The following is a 19,073-nucleotide window of genomic DNA, read 5'->3' on the forward strand; positions in this document are numbered from 1 at the left end:
CAGCATGTCAGCTGAAGCAAATAAAATAACACAAGCACACATACCTGACACTGTTCAAAACCTGTTCACTCCATGCATGGAGTGTACTTAATGGTCACAAAGTGCATGTACTTGACACTAGTTAGAAACTGTTCAGCAACAGTCTCGTCCTAATTTAGCAGTATAGTGTCCCGAGCAAACAAAGGAATTCTGGCTATTTTCTCAATTAGTTTTTTACTTTAAGAGTTGTCCCAAATAAGCAGCATCCCTGATTAAACAAAATCCATTGTAGTTGCTATCCATTGAGTTTCTGACAACATGTCATGACATTATTAAGACAGCCGCCTTCTGCCCTGGCTGATGAAACCTTCACCCATCAAGATGGCGGCGCGACGACGCAGGGCGCAGCGGCCACTCCAGTAAGGAATATCCGTTATCTGTAAGTAGGGGCCGTGCACAATCCTGATTTGATTGAGACGGATGTGTGAAGCACGGAGGAACATCTGGCGAAACTTCTGACATGCCTGTGCTGCTGACGCTGCTACTGAGCGATCGGAGAGATCTCCAGAGAGGAAGGCCCCGAATCCTCGGCTTTGCCTGTTGCTTGGTGGCCGGAGCCGGGGTTGAAGCACTCGGCAGAGATGGTGCTCGGTGCTCGGTGTCGGAGGGCTGGTCGGAGGCACGAAGTTGTCGGAAGTTTTCGGACGGACTCACAGTTGGCTGTGCTCGGGTGCTTCCAGAGGCTGCATCGGGAAGTTTTGCCACGTTGGAGGTTTCTTCCTTCTGCCATCTGCGTGAGATGATGGGCTATCTGGGACTTTGAGACTTTTTTTTACCGTGCCCATGGTCTGCTCTTATCAAATTATGGTATTGCTTTGCACTGTTGTAACTGTATGTTATAATTATGTGGTTTTTTTGGTCAGTTAGTCTTGGTCTGTCTTGTGTTTATGTGATATCATACTGGAGGAACATTGAATTTCCCCTTGGGGATGAATAAAGTATCTATCTATCTATCTATCTATCTATCTATCAGATGACTGTTGTAATTCCTGGGTGAGTCTCATACATTTCATCTTCTAAAAACTACTCAATATTGCTTGAAGCAAATCAAATTCATCCCAATGCATGCTGATCCATTTTAGTTCATTGTGGGGCAAGTTCAATTATTTTTATCCATTTCAGAGAACTGTAAAGCTTCATTTGTCTCTACTCCTTAATCTCATGATTCTTGAAGTATTTGTAACGCCTTAGTTCTAGCCACTTAGGTCTCTGCTTCTTTACGTCTCTCATGGGTGGCCGTGCATTCAATTCCCAAGATTGTAAATTTTGGCAGAAAACTTTGCTGAATCTCTAACTCCTTTTTTTTAAAGAAAAAACTCTTCTACTTTTATCTCTGCCTCTGCTGTGTCTCTCTGACTGGAAACCCATGTAAGTGCTGTGGCACAGATTCTGGCACTGGGACCACCGTTATTTGTCATCTATATTATTCATTTGGATGGCAATGTGGTAAACTCAATCAGCAAATTTGCAGATGATACCAAGTTTGGAGGACATAGTGGACAGCAAGGAAGGCTATCAAAGTTTGCAGTGGGATCTGGTCCAGCTGGAAGAATACAGAAAAGTGTTAGGTGTTGCAATTCCGGAGGACACACCAGAGTAGGACTTACACAGTGAATAGCAGAATACTGAAGAGTGTGGTAGAACAGAGAGATCTGGAAATACAGGTCCATAATTCTTTGAAAGCAGTGTCACAGATAGAAAGTGTAATAAAGCAAAGTTTTGCAACTTTGGTCTTCATAAATCAAAGCATGGAGTACCAGAGTTGGGATGTAGAAGTTGTATAAGATGTTGGTGCGGAGTACTTTGGAGTATTGTGACTAGAATTACACACCTACCTACAGGAAAGATGTCAATAATAGTGAAAGAGAACAGAAAATTTACAAGGATGTTGCCAGGATTTTAGAACCTGAGCTATAGAGGACAGTCGAATAGGTTAGGACTTTTTTTCCCTAAAACTAGAAGATTGAGGAGGCATCTGGTAGAGATATAGAAAATTATGAGCGATATAGACACGGTAAATGCAAGTAGGCTTTTTCCCTGAGGTTGAGTGAGACTAGAACTAGAGGTTATGGGTTAAGAGTGAAAGGTGAAATTTAAGGGGAATCTGCAAGGGGATTTTTTCACACAGAGGGTGGTGAAAGCGTGGAATGAGCTGCTTGCGCCAGTGATGAATGTGGGTTCAATTTCAACATTTGAGAGAAATTTGGCTAAGTATATGGAGTGTTCTAGAGGGCTATGGTTCGGCTTGGACTAGATGGGCTGAAGGGCCAGTTTCTTCATGATTTTCATATATTCCCTTCCATCTATTCACCATGTTCCTTCCTTCCTTTAAACCTTCTTCTTTGTTTCACTTCCCTTTCAAAAAGTCTGTTTAAAAAAACTTCTCAGTAACTCTCATTGAAGACTTTGTGTGCAACTTTGATCAAGTACTTTAGGATAGTTTTCAAAGTTAAACATATTGCTTAACAGTTAGTTTTGTTGACAAAAGGATTTACGGTACAGTAATTTCATTTTAGTCAATACTTACTGGAAAAAAAAGACTCAAAGTATTCATTTTTAAAACAAAAAGTAGAACAAGACAGGAGCTGATATGTGAACAGTGATCTGATCTAACCTTGGAGGATGGGTAGGTGCTGTGGTATTAGGATCGTAGTTTGGTGCCAGGATGCAGATGCTGTCAGACCATGTAGATAATAGACAATAGGTGCAGGAGTAGGCCATTTGGCCCTTCGAGCCAGCACTGCCATTCAGTGTGATCATGGCTGATCGTCCACAATTAGTACCCCGTTCCTGCCTTCTCCCCATACCCCTTGACTCCGCTATCTTTAAGAGCTCTAACTCTTTCTTGAAAGCATCCAGAGAATTGGCCTCCACTGCCTTCTGAGGCAGAGCATTCCACAGATCTTGGAGCTCTGCTTAAACACAGGAGCAAGATTCCATCATACCTAAACCAACCCCTTGGATAACAGCTATACAATTGGGACCTAATCCAAGGACTTGCACACCATCCCAGCCGGAGTCCCCGGGCCACCTTGATTCAGGACTGTACTGGTCATAAGGATTTTATAGTTATTCTGTGATTGGGGGAGGTATGACTTTGTCATTCTCCTGGGGTCAACATGTAGTCTAATCTATCCCGATTCTGGGGTTATGGGGAATGCTGATGTTCCCTGGTGTTGGGGGGAGGTGTTGAAATGTCCCAGAGAGCCACAGTAAGGAAGATGTGCTGGTTTCTGCATACATGGCTGATGATAAAAAAAGGTTGATTATCATGGTTTCTAGAGCTTAGATGGTGAGTTTGTGCTGGTCTTGTGGTTAATTTTGGGTTAGGTGTACTAATCAAAGTCACTTTTGTGTGCCAGGGTGTTAGGTGGGAGTACGTGATTATGGTGTGTGGGGGTTCTGATCCTAGGGACAATGGTGTAGAAAGTATGTACTTTTTGCAGCTATGGTAGGAAGGTTTATTGGATTTGGACTTGAAATGGTGATAGCTTGCTGGTCAGGGAACATTTGCTGGACCTGGGTGCTGTGTTGAATGGAACTGTTGGTCCTTAGAGCTGTGGTGGGGAGCTTCTGATGGTCAGGGTGGCATTTGTGGGAATGGTGTGCTGTTGGTGGAGAATTAGTGCTGGTCCAGTGTGCTATGGTGAGAAGGGTGAGCTGTGTGGGGGCTCTGGTGGGGTCTGTGTTAATGTGCTGAGATGTGTATACAGGTACCTGTGGTGGACAGGAATGCTGCTCTTGGGTAACATGGTTGGTGTGTACTGGGGCTGGAGGTTGTGTTTGGGAGCGAGTCTGGCATCTGTAGTGGGAACAGTCTGTTGGTCCAGATCATTTCTGTGTCTTGAGTGCTATGATGGGTTATAGTGTGTGTTCAAGGGTCCATGATGGGGGAGAGCTCTCAACCTAGGACACAAGGTAGAGCATGTGCTGTTTCTGCAGGTCTTGGTCCAGGGGAGGAGTGCATACGGGTCCTGGGTTCTGTGGTAGGAACACACTGCCGGTCTGGGAGGCTGGAAAGAGGAGGAGGTGTTTGGGGTTGTTATGAAGAATGCTTGCTAAGCAGGTTTTCAGATCTGTTGTGAGAGGGATGTGATAGGAGTGTGTGGAAAAACGAGGTTGGTTGTGGTATGGAGGTCTGGATGGGGCTGGATGCAATGGGGGGTTGTGGTCAGGATGTTTCGCTGATCCTGTGCACTGTGTGACAACAATGTGCTGGGTCTTGTGTGCTGGTCGACTGACTGAGAAGATGAGTTTGGATGGGTATTGTGGATCTGGGATTATGGTAGTTGGGAGTACTGTTCCTAGACGATTTGGTGGGACTGGTGCACTGGTCTACTTTAATGTTTTGGTGGTGATATCCTGATTCTGAAGACCATAGTGGGATGATCACATTTAGTCCTGGGGGCTGTAGTTGGAGAGTGTGATAGTTTTGGGGTTGTGGCAGGGAGTATGTGCTGATGTGTATAAGTGTGTTCAGGACGGTGTGTCATAGTTAAACCGCATAGAACAGGCCCTCAACCCATCTTGCCAATGTTTTCCTGAGCTAGTCCCATCTACCTGCATTTGACTCATTTCCCTCTGAACTGTGGACCCCACTGGCGGTCTCCAAATAATGTGTTTAAATAAATTAAATTAAATACACAGGATAATGAAAGAAACTGATTATATTGAAATAGTTATCAAAATATATTAAAAAAAACTTGTGATATTGTAATATGTGCTTCTTTATTAACACATTAAATAACAAGACAAAATAACAGTAACAAATATAGGAAACTTAAAACTAAATGTTATTTTTTAAAGACATCTCAGTGTAAAGGCTAAATCACAAATGAAAAAATCTTCAGATGTTGGAAATCCAAAGGAACACACACAATGCTGGAGGAACTCAGCAGGCCAGGCAGCATCTGTAGAAAAGAGTAAAGTCAATGTTTCAGGCTGAGACCCTTCTTCAGGACTGAGACTAATATATTTGTAACAACTGTAATGTGATCTGAAAATATCTGATTTCTATTGGTGACAAAGTCACAGGTACTGCTAATCCTATTGTGGTTGTTGCCTACTTTCATCATTGAAGGAAATGCTAAATTTCAGTTAGAGGTTAGTGAAAATAAACATGTAAATTTTTTCCCCATCCAAGTTCATGGATTCCTTTGAATCTATCCACCTATCCACAGACCACTGGTTGAGAACCCCTGCTCTAAACATTTCCTATCTGTGAACCTGTCCAAATGCCCTTTAATTCCTCTAATGCCTTCTCTGGCAGCTCATTCTGCATAATCACCACTGCCCCAGGTCTCCTTTAAATCTTTCCTCACTCAGCTTAAACTGTGAGGCCCCTACTTTTAGACTCCCCTATCCTTGGAAGTAAGACTAACCAGGTACCTTATCTGTGGCCCTTCTAAAAAAAATCTCTCTGACATCAGCCCTCGGCCTCCTTTACTCCAGGAGAAAAAGTCCAGCCAATTCAGTCCTTATAATTCAAGCTTGCAAGTCCCTATAGCATCCGTGTGAATCTTTTCCAGCTTAATCACATCCTTCCTAGAGTATGGTAATCAGAACGGCACACAATATTCCAGGTCTCTTCAATGCCCTATGCAGATGAAACATGGCATCCTTGGTCAATGTCTTTTTGATTAGAGGCAAGCATGGCATACTTTCTGCTTGATTTTGTCTACCAGTGTCACTACAATACGTGTGTACCCCTAGGTCTCTGTACTACAGCATTTAATGGATTCCAATCACTTACTGCCTGCAAGAACTTCAGAAACTGCATCCCTTTACACTCAGCTGAGTTAACTCCATCTGCCATTCCTTAACCCACTTTCACAGTTGATTTAACTGCTGCTTTCATCTTCGACAGCTGTTTTCATTGGCCACCTTGCCATCAATTTTAGTGTCATCCACCTACTTACTGACCATGCCACCTACATTCTCATCAAAATAACTGATGTACATGACAAGCATCAGGGAGACCCAGCATCAAAGCCAGTGGCACACTACAGGTTATAGGCTTCAATCTGAAAAGCAACCCACTGACTCTTTTTACAAAGCCAGTGTTGCATCCAGCTGTCTTGCTCACACATATTATGTGATTCCATTGGTCATTTCTTCAAAAGACTCAATTATGTTCATCTGACACAATTTCTCTCTCACAAAAACATGCTGAATATGCTAGTTGGTGCCGGCCTTTCCCAATGAACATAGAGTCCATCTGATGTTAGGCTCACTGGCCTGTAGCCCCTTGGCTGGTCCTCATGGCCCTCCTCGGGTAAAAGCACTGCATTGCCTCTCTCCATTCTTCTGGTATCTTGCCTATGGCTAAAGAAAATGCAAAATCTGTGCCAGTGCCTGAGCAATTTCTTTCTTGGCTTCCCACAGTATCCCAGGGAGCATTTGGTCAGGCCTCAACAATTTAGTCACCTTCATGTGCTTTAAAACCATGCACCTTCTCTTTCATAATATCAAGGTGTTTCACATCGCTATATTCTTCCATGATAAATGTGTGAAGTATTCATTGTAGTGAGGTGATCATGCCCCGTGAACAGCACCAGAACAGGCCATGTGGCTCACAATGCCATGCTATTACAGCTCAGGGTGTTCTGGAGCTAGGAATTCAATTCCAGCACCGTTCTGTAAGGAGTCTCTGCACATCCTCCCCGTGGAAGGTGTGGGGTTTATTGGGTCTTCCAATTTCTTCCCTCCGTCCAAAGACATACCAGGGTAGGTTAAATGGTCATTGTAAGTTGTCCCTTGATTAGGTTAATTAGGATTGGGGTTGATAGGGCTGGCACAACCTGAAAGGGCCAAAGAGCCTCCATGTTGTATCACTAAATAAGTAAGCAGGGTCCATGTGGACCACAATGCTGGTGTACAATGTACTGTGTATGTTAATCAAAATGGCTTCTTTGGTTTGCTAGAGTAGGAATGCTTTTATGTTTGATAAGTGTTTTCTCTCGCAGTTGTTTAGCTTTGGACTTGCTGATATGGGGATTGTATTCATTTTTTAACCAATGGGGAATGTTATTTTGTCTTGTGAGGCTGGGAGCTTGGGAGTTTCGCGGTCTTTTCAGGGGAGGCGGGAAGGAGACGCCGAGGAAGGTGGACGTGCGCTGCACTGCTTGGTCGACCACCGGGGTGGTCCCAGGTGCGAGGGCGTGGAGGTCGGAGGAAAGTGACGAGGGGTTGAATGGTTCGATGGTTGAGCTCCAACGATGTGCACTAAACTGACTGAACTTTGATAAGTTAGCGCCTTTTACTGTATTTTCTTTTCCTTCATATATACTGTATTGCATAGTACTCTTTTAGTTTTAGTAAAATCTTTAAAGTGTATTCCATAACGGTATCTGGTGTGAGTTTGATATGGTGTGTGTATGCGCGGCATAAACTTGATTCTCACAGCACCTGCGTGTACAGGAGGTTCGGTTGGTGAGTGGCTGGATCTTCTTTCCCCTAGACATATACCAGCCTGTTGGGTAAGTGTTACACTGAATTGACCACTTTCCCACCAATGATGTTAGCCTCACTGGCTTGCTTGGTATTGGTGCCCTTCTTAAACAAGATACCAACCTCCAACCTTCTGCTACGTCAGCATAGCTGAATAATGTGCTAGGGTCTCAGATGAGTGTGTGAGCCATGGGGGTAGCAGGTGATGGTCGTTTGGGGAAGGTGTGCTGCAGGGTGGTGTGGTGAGGACACTGCTGGTTCTGGTCGATGTGGGGTGTCCTGATGTGTCCATCAGTTTGCTGGGCTGAGTGAACTTTTCTGCAGGATTGAATTGTTTATCACATTTGAATTAGATCAATCATTTCTGATTTTCATGCACAATTAACACATTAATCTTGCATGTTAATAAATTAATCCCACTTCTGAAATAAACAACAACACACTGGTCTGTGAAACAAACTAAGAAAGGCTTTGAAGTTATAGTAGTTACAATATCAAAGGCAGCCTGTACCACCTTAACCCAACTGAGACAATATTTGTTATATATATTACAATATTGGTGCTAAAATAATTTGCCTTTTTTGTTAAGAGTACATGGTCCAGTCTGACTGTTGGCTCCAGTCCTCCTTGAGGTTCCCCTAAAGAGGCCCCAAGTGTTGGATCTTTAAATGTCTGTTTGACCTTGAACCACAGGATTCATAAGAAATCAATACCATCAGCCCTCTCTAGAAAGTAGTTGAGTAAGTTAAAGTCAATGCACTATTCCAGTCCACCCAGCAAGTCCTTTTTAATGATGCTGCTTCTCTGAATGAAAAAAAATTTCCTGGGCCTTTGTCAGTGCTTAATCCCTCTGCTGCTTCAGAGGCGCTTAGCTTTTCCCAGTAGCTCAGTACGTATTCATCAAGGGTGGTCTGCTATCGCAAAAGCTTCTGCAAGGTGAAGAGGGGGAGCGCTGCATTTGGTTTCTGTGATTCAGGGCTGGGAATGATAGCCAGTGTTCCTGCTTCGAGACATTTATCTGAGAACAGAGCTAGGATTAATGCAAATACCTTTCCCATTTGCTGCCCAGGCCTGTCTGTTTGAAGTGGGACTGAGGCCTTTTGTATGCAGCTGCGGCCAATATATCAGTGTGGTCTAAACACCCGTTTGAGAGTAAAGTGATGAAAATGTAACTTGCAATGTTTCTCTGAGGAAGTGAATCCCGAAGTTAGAACGTTCCTATGAAATAGTTTGTATGCCCGAATGTCGTAAAGTGAATAAGCAATTACCATTTATTAATATGGGAAAAATTTGTGAGTGTTCCTAGACCCAAAAAATAACTTACAAAATCATGCCAAATAACCCATAAAACCCAAAATAACAGTAACATATAGTAAAAGCAGGAATGATATGATAAATTCACAGCCTATATAAAGTAGAAATACTTTTCTGTAATCATTGTAGCGCTATCTGGCGCAGTGAAAATCTCGCTACGTAGCGGAAACAGTCTCTCCAGTAACCTTTAAGCTATGAAGCTGCCAAATCATACCAAATAACACATAAAAATACATAGCCTATATAAAGTAGAAATAATGTATGTACAGTGTAGTTTCACTTACTGGAATCGGGAAGACAGCGAGCACACTGATGACGATGTGTTAGGCTGAGTCGTCGGAGGTTGGGGTGCTCAGCAATTTTTTCCAATAAATTGCAGTTTTGTCACAGTTAAACACTTGCTTATACAAATAACCACCTTCTGTAATTATTTTCTTCAGTTCTGCTGGGAACTTTTCGGCAGCTTCAGTATCAGCTGAAGCACTCTTTCCAGTAAACACTAAGCTGTGAAGCTGCCCTCGCCTCAGAAACCGATCAAACCACCCATGATTACCTTTAAATTCCACTTTTGCAACACTTTCATCACCATCATCCAGTGCTTTCTGTTTCAGCTTATTAAAAAGACTGATTTCTCCTTAAGTATAAGATAACTTAACGGAACACTACGCTTTGTACACCCATTAATCCACTCAAGCAATAGACTTTCCGTTTTATCCATTATTGGATTCTGACTAAGAGAGACCACTTTGCTATGAACAGATCCAACAGTAACATTGGCAGCTTTCAAGATTCTTTCTCTCTGCGTATAATTAGTGCAAATGGTTCAACGTGCGGACAGTGCCCTTAGTTCGTTCACCATGATCAAAATGCTTCATTATGTCTAGTTTTACGTTAAGTGTTAACACCCTTACGAGCTCATTTAGGCTTTTCCGATACCTTAGAACTCATCTTGCTAACGGATGCACAAAATAAATCGACATAAAGCACAGATGCTCACAGGCACATGTTTAAGCAATGCCGGCTAGAACGCAGTTCTGGGGAGGAGCTTGGCTCCTTTTTTCATAACAGTGAAAATACCTTCTGTTAGCAAAAACAGGTAACTAATGTAGGTCTTCGTAACAGCGAGGTGTTGTAAAGCGAACGTTTGAAAAATGGGGGCCAGCTGACAGTTGGTTAAGTTCTTAAGAATTGTTCATAGCTTGAAATGTTCATTAAGTCAGAAACAAAAACAGTGTGGGAGGGGCCTGTGGGGAGCAAACGAGCACAGGAAGAATATCTGCCAACAGTGATGGAGTCTGCTGACTGTTTCTTGCTCTAGTATGCTCAGCTCTACTTCATTGATGTGTCACATGTCGGGTGGGGGAGAAGGCACATGGCAATGCCATACATCTGCCACAAAATCCATCCCCATCCATCCTGCCAGTTTCTCAAATATTGTCCATTGCGTGGGAAGGACCTGTATAAGACATTGTATATCTTTGTGTTTTGATACAACCAGGAAAACCACCACAGGAAAGTTCATATATAATATTATTAAGTCACTGGGATGCCTTCAAATATTTCCATTCAAATTGATAACTTTGGAGCAAAGAAAATATTGAGTGTTAGACTATGACCTAGTTTAACTGTGATTTTCTAGTCACTGGCTAAGCAGTTTATCTGTAAGTCATAATGATGTGTGACAATTGTTTAACCTGTATCTACTAAAAAGATTATCGATATCATGGGTCTAGCATCAGTGGAACTTCCCACAAATGAATTTGTGATGTCTGCTGCTTCATTGCCATAACAAGCTGGGCATTTCCCATTGTTGGAAACAGTTTATCTTCGCAATTGTTCTTGTGAATCAGTTGCACGTTGTTTATTGGCTGCCTTGGAGCAAATCATCAGCCTATCTTGTGTTTCTAGTTAGGTTAAAAGTAAATAATCGAGGGAAGAAGAAAAGAGTAAACTTAAATCCTTCTTAAAAGTGGATGCAAGGATACGATTTAACTTCATATAGTTTAAAAGGAATATTTCTAAGTATGTGCGAGATCTGTCTTTACTTTTGTGGCTGACTTCAGTAATCATATTAAGGAAAATGTGAAGGAATTAGTTTTTTAAAAATTCAATAATTATGTGGGCAGGCCACCCCATTCATGAATTTAATTGAGGAAAATGCTAACAATGACCATTTCTTTCTTTCATTAAAGTAATGAATAGCCGTCTATTAATTGGAAGCCTGGGCAGTTTTAATTGGTGCACTTGGTGCTTTTATCCTAAATTTATGTTGACAATGAATGGTAAATGCGGATGTGTCATTTTAGCTGTCCTGCTATGTATTATATTCTTAGTGCTGGGTGATACCTTTTGTGTTGTGCTAATTTCATTATTATTAATTGTTAATTACGTGGACAGCATTCACAAGTTGGTGCAGAAATCAGTGATATTTCTCTATTGGTTTGTTGATGGAAATTAATTCTGCCTTTGCTAAGGTCGCTAGTGTGATATTGTAACTGGGTTACAATTGGTATCAGCTGAATTCTTTGAGTAATGGCTTAAGTGCTATAAAAATGTCCTCCTGTGAAACGTTACTCTGAGATTTAGTGAGTCTTCAGCACCAAAGGAGCCCCTTCTGTTAACCAGTAATTTTATCCTTCCCATGGTAGGGTTGTTTAAAACTAAAGAGCATTAGCTCAAGGTGAGCGAGGAAAGAGGGACAAGTTTTTCACACTGGGGTATGTGGAATGAGCTGCCAGAGGCCAGTATAATTACAACGTTTAAAAGATAGTGGACAAATTAATTGATAGGAAAGGTTGAGAGGGCTGTGGGTTAAATGCAGGCAAAGTTCAGGAAGCACCTTGATTTACATGATGGGGCAGAACAGCCTGTATAAGGCAGACTATAAGAATCTATCTAAATTACGATAGTGAGATATTGTTCTAGAGAGTATCCATAGAGCTCTGACTGATCTACCAACTGCATTTTGCCTCAACTCCAGTAAGAGTTTTCAGCATAATTCTGTCACCAGACACATTGCCCCTCCTTTTTTCTCTTATCGGTTTTCCAAAGAGACATTCCTTTGGCAGTACTCTGTTATAGTGCTCTGCCTCCACCAATGTCACTTTTATTTCTTAGAATTGTGTAGCACCGAAACAGGCCCTTTCAGTTCACCTCATCTTTTTCAACTGTGATGCCAATCAGGGTTGGGTTGAGATGTTCTCCGATCTTGGCTATTTACTTGCAAACGATTTGTTACCTTGGAGACATGGTCAGTGTACTGTTGATTGTGGTGTGTCCTCTGAATGCTTGGCCTTTATATACTTTTCAACCAGCTAACTGCATGGAATTTTGGAAAATCAATTATGATGTGGAGAGGAAATCTCATCGCTGATTGGTTGCATGGTGAACTTGGTGGTGTTGTGGTCAGAAACTACACTTCGATAATACTCCTGAATGCCACGTGTTTGTTTGTGCCACGACTTTTGCTGATGCCCCGTGAATTTATGCCCCTCTTGATCCTCATGGGTAGTGACTAAAGAAAGTTGGTCACGCTGCTTTACAGCCAGTTGATGTTCATTGATCCTTGTGGATACTTTTCTCCCAGTTTGGCTGACGTAATATCTGCTGCAATTCCTGTATGGATTTTGTAGCCCACATTGGACTTTTCTAATAACTTGGTTCATTCTTTTGGTCTGCAGAGTACTCTCCTCAATGTTACTGTTGCCTTGTACACAACTGAAATTCTAACTTCTTGGAGCAGTGGGGCTGTTATTTCTGAGATACTTCAAATGTATGGAAGGACAACCCATTCGGTTCCTTCTGAAGACCATAAGATACAGGAGCAGAAGTAGGCCATTCAGCGTATCAAGTCTGCTCTGCCATTCAATCATGGGCTGATTCAATTCTTCCAGTCATCCCCACTCCCACTTCTTGGTGGATACTGATCTACAATATCTAATTTGCATATGTTAGGCCCATAACTTTTAATAACATTCCCCTCCAAGTACTTGTCTTAATAAGTTATAAACATTGACAAGTTCATGCTTAAAAATCACTTTTCCATGGCGAGGATTTGTACTTTTACCTTTTCCTTTCTCAATTTTTATACACCCAAATGAAGGAGCTATTCCCTTGTGCCTTTTTCAGCTTAATTAAATACATTGAGTGCTCCACACATCATTTCCTCTGCACTGAAGAAATTGAACACCAAATAAGTGTGGAAAACCTTTGTGGAAAACCTCCATTAAATCTGCAAAGGTAATACTAAGTGTCCAATTATCAGTCATAGTTATTTATTTCCCTCTCCCATTCCCATTCTGTCCTCTCCATCTTGGCCTCTTACGCAGTTCCAGCAAAGCCTGATCTAAGCTTGAGGAAGAGTATTTCATCTTCCAGCTTGTTTTCACTTCAGTGTTGATCAGACTTTCCAGTTTGTATTGGAATTGGCATGTTCTGATGAAAATGATCAGCCTGGTAAGTTAACTTGGTTTCTGTTGCCTCGATTTAGTTTGATTTCCAGCAGCCTGTATTATTTCAGATTTCCAGCATATTATGTTACAGTTCTGGTGTTATTTCTTTTTCTAGCTTATATTTTGCTATATCCTCTGATTTCCTTCGATCCCTTCTGTTCATACCTTCTTCAGTGGAACATGCCTTCACCAAACCCTCAGCTGTACCTCCAACATATGTATCATTCATTCTTTACCAGGTGTAATTCTGAAGTTTTCTCAGTTCTGATGGAAATGTTAGCTCTTTTTCCCTCTCCAGATGCTGATTGACCAGTGAATTTGCAACATTCTCTGCTTTTATTGCTGGGAGAGCAGGCTTGGAGTTACTCAGATCCTACTGAACCAGGATGGTGTCAATAAAAATAAACCTTCACATTCCTTTAGTTCAATAGCTAAAGTAGAAGGCAGTGCGATGGAAGAAGTTAGCACTACAGTGAAGGCCCTTATTTATGTATGTCAGTGAACTTAAGTGTGTTTCTAAACAAATATTAGTGTGTTTCCATGGTCTACTTTAGAGTAGAACCTAGAACCAGGGATAGGGTGAGTAACTGTTGTACATGTTGACTGAAGAATGCCGATGATGAATATTCATAAAACATCATGTTTGCGTTAATCTGTGGCTGCCATTTCACTGTAATGCTTGAGATGGTTGGGACTTGTGAGAGACATAATTCAAACTGAGTTCTGCAGGAACCTAACACACTAAGGTCTTTAAACCTTATGAAAGCAGAAGTAAATGTAAAAAATCATGCAAACTAACAAAACATTGCTACATCTGCAGTATACTGTGTGTGTGTGTGTATTTTTTTTACTATGTACACAATTGCAAAATATTTCCTCAGGTCAACATACATTGGATCTCTTTTCATATTTTGTGAGTATTATTTAAAAGCTGTAGTTAGATTCATGGCTGTAAATCACTGTGCAGTAATTACATACTTTACAAAAACAAGTGAGTCAGTTGCCTGCCAGTCAGGTACCTTGTTTTTCTTACTGGAACCCTGACTTTTTGTTGGGTGACCTGGAGAGTTAGGCAGTTGATATTTTAAAAAGAGAAGGTTATCATTCTTGAGGATAGGGGAATTCTTGAGCATCATGTCCCATAAATGTTTCAGCTGTTTCACAGGGAGTCAATAAAATCATAGATTAGTACAGCACAAGAGTAGCACACACTATGTGAACCATTGTGCCTATCTATGTAGTCCAATATGCCTGCATTTAGCCTGTATCCCAATATACCTTTACAATCTAAATACAGTATCTGTCTTAATGCCTTTTAAACATTCATTCTGCCTCTATCTGCTCTTCTGATAACCACTATCCTCTGTGTGGAAAAACTTGTTGCTTGGATTTCCTTTGTGTTCCTGTCCCCTTCTCTCTTCTCTCCCCCCCCCCCCCCCCCATTCACCTTAAACCTGTGTCCTCTTGTTCTTGACTCCCCTGCTCTGGGTGAAAGGCTGAGTACCTTCTATGCACTCCATAATTTTACAAACCTCGGGCCTTCCATGACTAAGAGAAAGCTCAGCCTCTCTTGTTGCCTGGAATGGACAGCTGTAGCTTTAACAATCCGATAAGTCTCTCCTGCACTCACTCTGTTCCTACCACATCCTTCCTGCAGTCTGGCAACCGGAATTGTACACAATACTCCAATTACTGTTGAGTGCAACCATTACTGTACAACTGTGACAACTCTTATACCCGATGCCTTTGAGCAGTGAAGGCAAGTGTGTGAAAAGTGTTAGAAAACATAGAAACATAGAAAACCTACAGTACAATACAGGCCCTTTGGCCCACAGAGTTGTGCCGAACATGTCCCTACCTTAGAAATTACCTAGGGTTACCCATAGCCCTCTATTTTACTAAGCTCCATGTACCTATCCAAAAGTCTCTTAAAAGACCCTATCGTATCCGCCTCCACCACCGTTGCCGGCAACCCATTCCACGCACTCACCACTCTCTGAGTAAAAAAACTTAATCCTGACATCTCCTCTGTACCTACTCCCAAGCACCTTAAAACTGTGTCCTCTTGTGGCAACTATTTCAGCCCTGGGGAAAAAGCCTCTGACTATCCACATGAACAATGCCTCTCATCACTACCCACTCCAACTGTTGCCATTTTTGGCCCTGCTTGGACCCAAGGGTCCATCTCTGCATCAATGTGCCTAAGACCCTTTCACTACCCCAGTGTGCATTACCTCTCACTTGCCTGGATTAAATTCTATCTGCCAGCACTCTTCTCAGTGTTCCAACAGATTTATGCTTGGCTGTATACTTAGGCAATCTCCATCGCTATCAATTTTCATGTCATCTGCAACCTTGCTAATTAGACCACCCGGCATTCTTGTCATTTATAAGTTTTACAAATAACAAAGTTCCCAGCACCAATCCCTGTGGTACACCACTTGTTATGACTTCCAGTCAGAGAAACATACATACACTTCTACTTTCTGCAACTAATTTTGGATCCACTTTGCCTTAGATCCTTTGTTCATCAACCTTTTGGACCAACTTACCATGTTTGTCAAAAGGCATACTGAAGCCAATGTAAATTATTTCCTTTCTGCTGCCTTCAACAGTTTTCTTAGTTATCTTCTCAAAATACTTCATTAGATTTGTGAGACATGATCTCCATGTAAAACCATCCTGATTCTTAACTTTGCATGAAAACGTGAATAGTTTCACTCAGAATACTCTTCACCAGCTTTCCTGCCTCTGATATAAGTTGGGCAGCCAGTAATTTCTTGGTTTATTTCTTAGTCCCCTCAACGCACAATCTTGCTGGTGTTTTCTGGCTCCTGCATTGATTACACCTCTTGTTCCTAAGGGGATGTGTGCCTTCATTTGTTGCTCTCTCATTTCAGGCACATTTATGGAAGGTTTTATGATTGCCCTGGCCCTTTTTTACCCTTCTAATTTCTTTTTTTTTCCTTCTATATTTCCTATGAACCTGAAAAGACTCACTCAGTTCCAATTTTCCCACAGCTGATGTCCTATTCAAACCTTCAATATCCTTCATTAAGCAATGTTTACTAAACATATCATCTTTGCTTGTGACCTTTACAGGGATGTGTTCACTCTGAATTCTTATAATCTCACTTTTAAATGCCTACCACTTATCAGAAGTTGTTTACCCCTTGAACAGCAGCTTCTGACCTGCATTTGTCGGGTCCCGTGCTACACTATTGAAATCCACCTTCCGCCACTTTAAGGTCTTAACTTCAAAGGTTCAAAGGTCCAAATTAATGTCAGAGAAATGTATACAATATAATATCCTGAAATGCTTTTTCTTCACAAACATCCATGAAAACAGAAGTGCCCCAAAGAATGTACGACAATTAAATGTGAGAACTCCAAAGTACCCCTCAGTTCCCCCTTCCCCTGCATAAGCAGCAGCAAGCAATGATCCCCCCTCCCCCCAACAAAAAAAAGGCACACCCATTGCTGAGCACAAGCGTGAGCTAGGCGATAGCAGACACAGACTCGCAGTTACCCCAAAGACTATCGTACTTCATCTGGCATTCGACAAACCACGGGTTCTCTCTCGCGCTAATAAGGGAGAGGGTGGTGTCCCCCATTTTCACAGCGAGTGGGAGATATAATAACACCCCACTGGTTTACAATGTTAAAAAGTCAGTTTTGTCAATTTTTATGTGCTCTGTGCCTGAAGATTGCAAAGATCTTGGGTCTTCGAGACCACAGCTAAAAGTTTTCTGACCTCCCTGATGACACATGGGTCTCCTGCCATGACACCGACCCTCGACCCGCCCGTCTCCAGAGCCCCAAGATCTTAGGCTTCCAAATATGAGTCGTACTCTCAGGCCGAACCCTTGTCACGCCAAACAACGGCCGGTCCTGAATCCCCAAGAATGGGTCCCATTCCTGCAAAGAACCATAGTCTGCGTGTAACTCCAGGTCAGGGTCTTCAAAGGAATCCTGGAAGGGAAAAATAAAGATATTAAAGATGGAAATAGAGCTGTTTCCGAAGATGCAAGAAAACTATGTTTATCGCCATCTTAACTCCGCCTCCATTTTCAAAACTATTCAAAACTTGAGGACTAACCTTAGTTTTGTTTTCCTTGAAGTTTATTGAACTAAGGTCACTGTTCCCATAGGGTTCCTGCACAGACAGTTCTATCATTTCCTCATTCTCATTCCATGCATTAGGTTCATTAAGACATTATACCCTTAGTGGGGTGCCAGGGGTTGAAAGTAAGATTGAGACCAGTGCTGTGTTGGGAATAGTCAGGTGGATTGGAAGAGGTAAGAATACTTAATAGAAATTATTTAAGATTGTTTAATGTCATTTCCTGTACACAAGTATAAGGAGAATGAAATGATTGTTGCTGTGAATTTAATGCAACACAGAAAAACACAAATGATAGAGAACAAGTAGTAATAATAATAAAAAAACACAAAAATATAAATACTTAAGATGGTACTTAGATTGGTTGTATGTCCATAAGGTGAGGCTGGGCTGTACATAAAGTGAATGACAGGAAATAACAAAGTAGTAATGCAATTACTGATGTTGATCAGCTAGCTGCTTGGGGAAAGTAACTGTTTTTGAGTCTAGTGGGCCTGGCATGGATGCTACATAGCCTCCTCCCTGATGGGAGTGTGACAAACAGTCCCTGAGCAGGTGCATTACCGGCCCATTTCCAGCACCCTTCTGTGTACATCCTTGATGACAGATAGGCTGATGTTGGTTTTGACTTCCCGTTGTCGAGCCTTCCTGCCCAGTGCAGTGCAGCTTCCATACCAAGCAGTGTTGCAGCCTGTTGGCATGTTCTCTACTACGCTTCTACAGAATGTCATGAGTATAGATGTACCAAGTCCTCAGAAAACAGAGGTATTGGTGAATTTTCATGACTGTGTAGGATGTGTTCTGGGACCATGAGAGGTTATGTTTGACTTTCCTTCCCAGGAGTTTGAAACTGCAATTTCCATAGCTGTGCCAATGATGTAAAGCGGGGTATGAGTCTTGTGAATTCTCTTGAAGTTGATAATCATCTCCTTTGTCTTGTTGAAATTAAGGAAGGGATTATTTGCTTGACACCAGGCCTCGAGCTCTTCTACCTCCTTCTGTAGGCTGTCTCATTGTTGCTGGTGATGAGCCCTACTACTGTTGTGTCGTCAGCCAACTTGACAATGTGATTGCTGAGGTTTGGCAGTACAGTTGTGTGTGAGCAGAGGGTCCAACAGCGGGCTCAGCACACAGATCTGGGACACCCATATTGAAAATGATGAGGGAGGAGCAGCTGTGCATCCTGACCTTCTCGGGTCTGTTCGTTGGGAAATCCAACATCCAATGGCACAGTGGTGTTTTTAGACCAAGGAATAGGAGTTGTTCTCCGCGGTCAGTGGGGCGATAGTGTTGATTGCCAAAATCCAGAAACGGATGTCTAACTTAAGCGTTCTTGTTTTTTTAGATGTGTCAGGGCCAGGTTCACGACAGCTGCTAGTGATTCTGTCAATAAGCATAGTGGTGAGAGTCCAGTGTGTGGGGAATGGAGTGTTTGATTTGTGTCAGCTGTTCAAAGCACTTCACGATAATTTAGGTCTGAAGGTGTAGAGATCTTTGGTGCAAAGATGCAGGTGGCTGATTTGAAACGTGTGGTGACTGTAGCCTGGATGAGTGAAGTGTTGAAGACATCAGTGAGCTGATGTGCACACTCCTTGAGTACTAGGCCTGGGATATTATCTGGCCCAGCTGCCTAAGTAGGTTGACTCACTTCAGAGTCCTGATGTTTGCTGCTGTTCCAAACAGTGGCTGATCACTTG

General features: G+C 42.1%; 1 protein-coding gene across 1 annotated transcript in view; it reads left to right on the top strand.

Annotated features, from left to right (window-relative positions):
* Positions 1–19,073, top strand: part of irs2b (insulin receptor substrate 2b) — a 138,511-nt gene that overhangs the window by 19,965 nt on the left and 99,473 nt on the right. The window lies entirely within an intron of this gene.

The sequence above is a fragment of the Hemitrygon akajei genome, chromosome 4 (genome assembly GCF_048418815.1).
Source record: "Hemitrygon akajei chromosome 4, sHemAka1.3, whole genome shotgun sequence".
NCBI classification, from domain to species: domain Eukaryota; kingdom Metazoa; phylum Chordata; class Chondrichthyes; order Myliobatiformes; family Dasyatidae; genus Hemitrygon; species Hemitrygon akajei.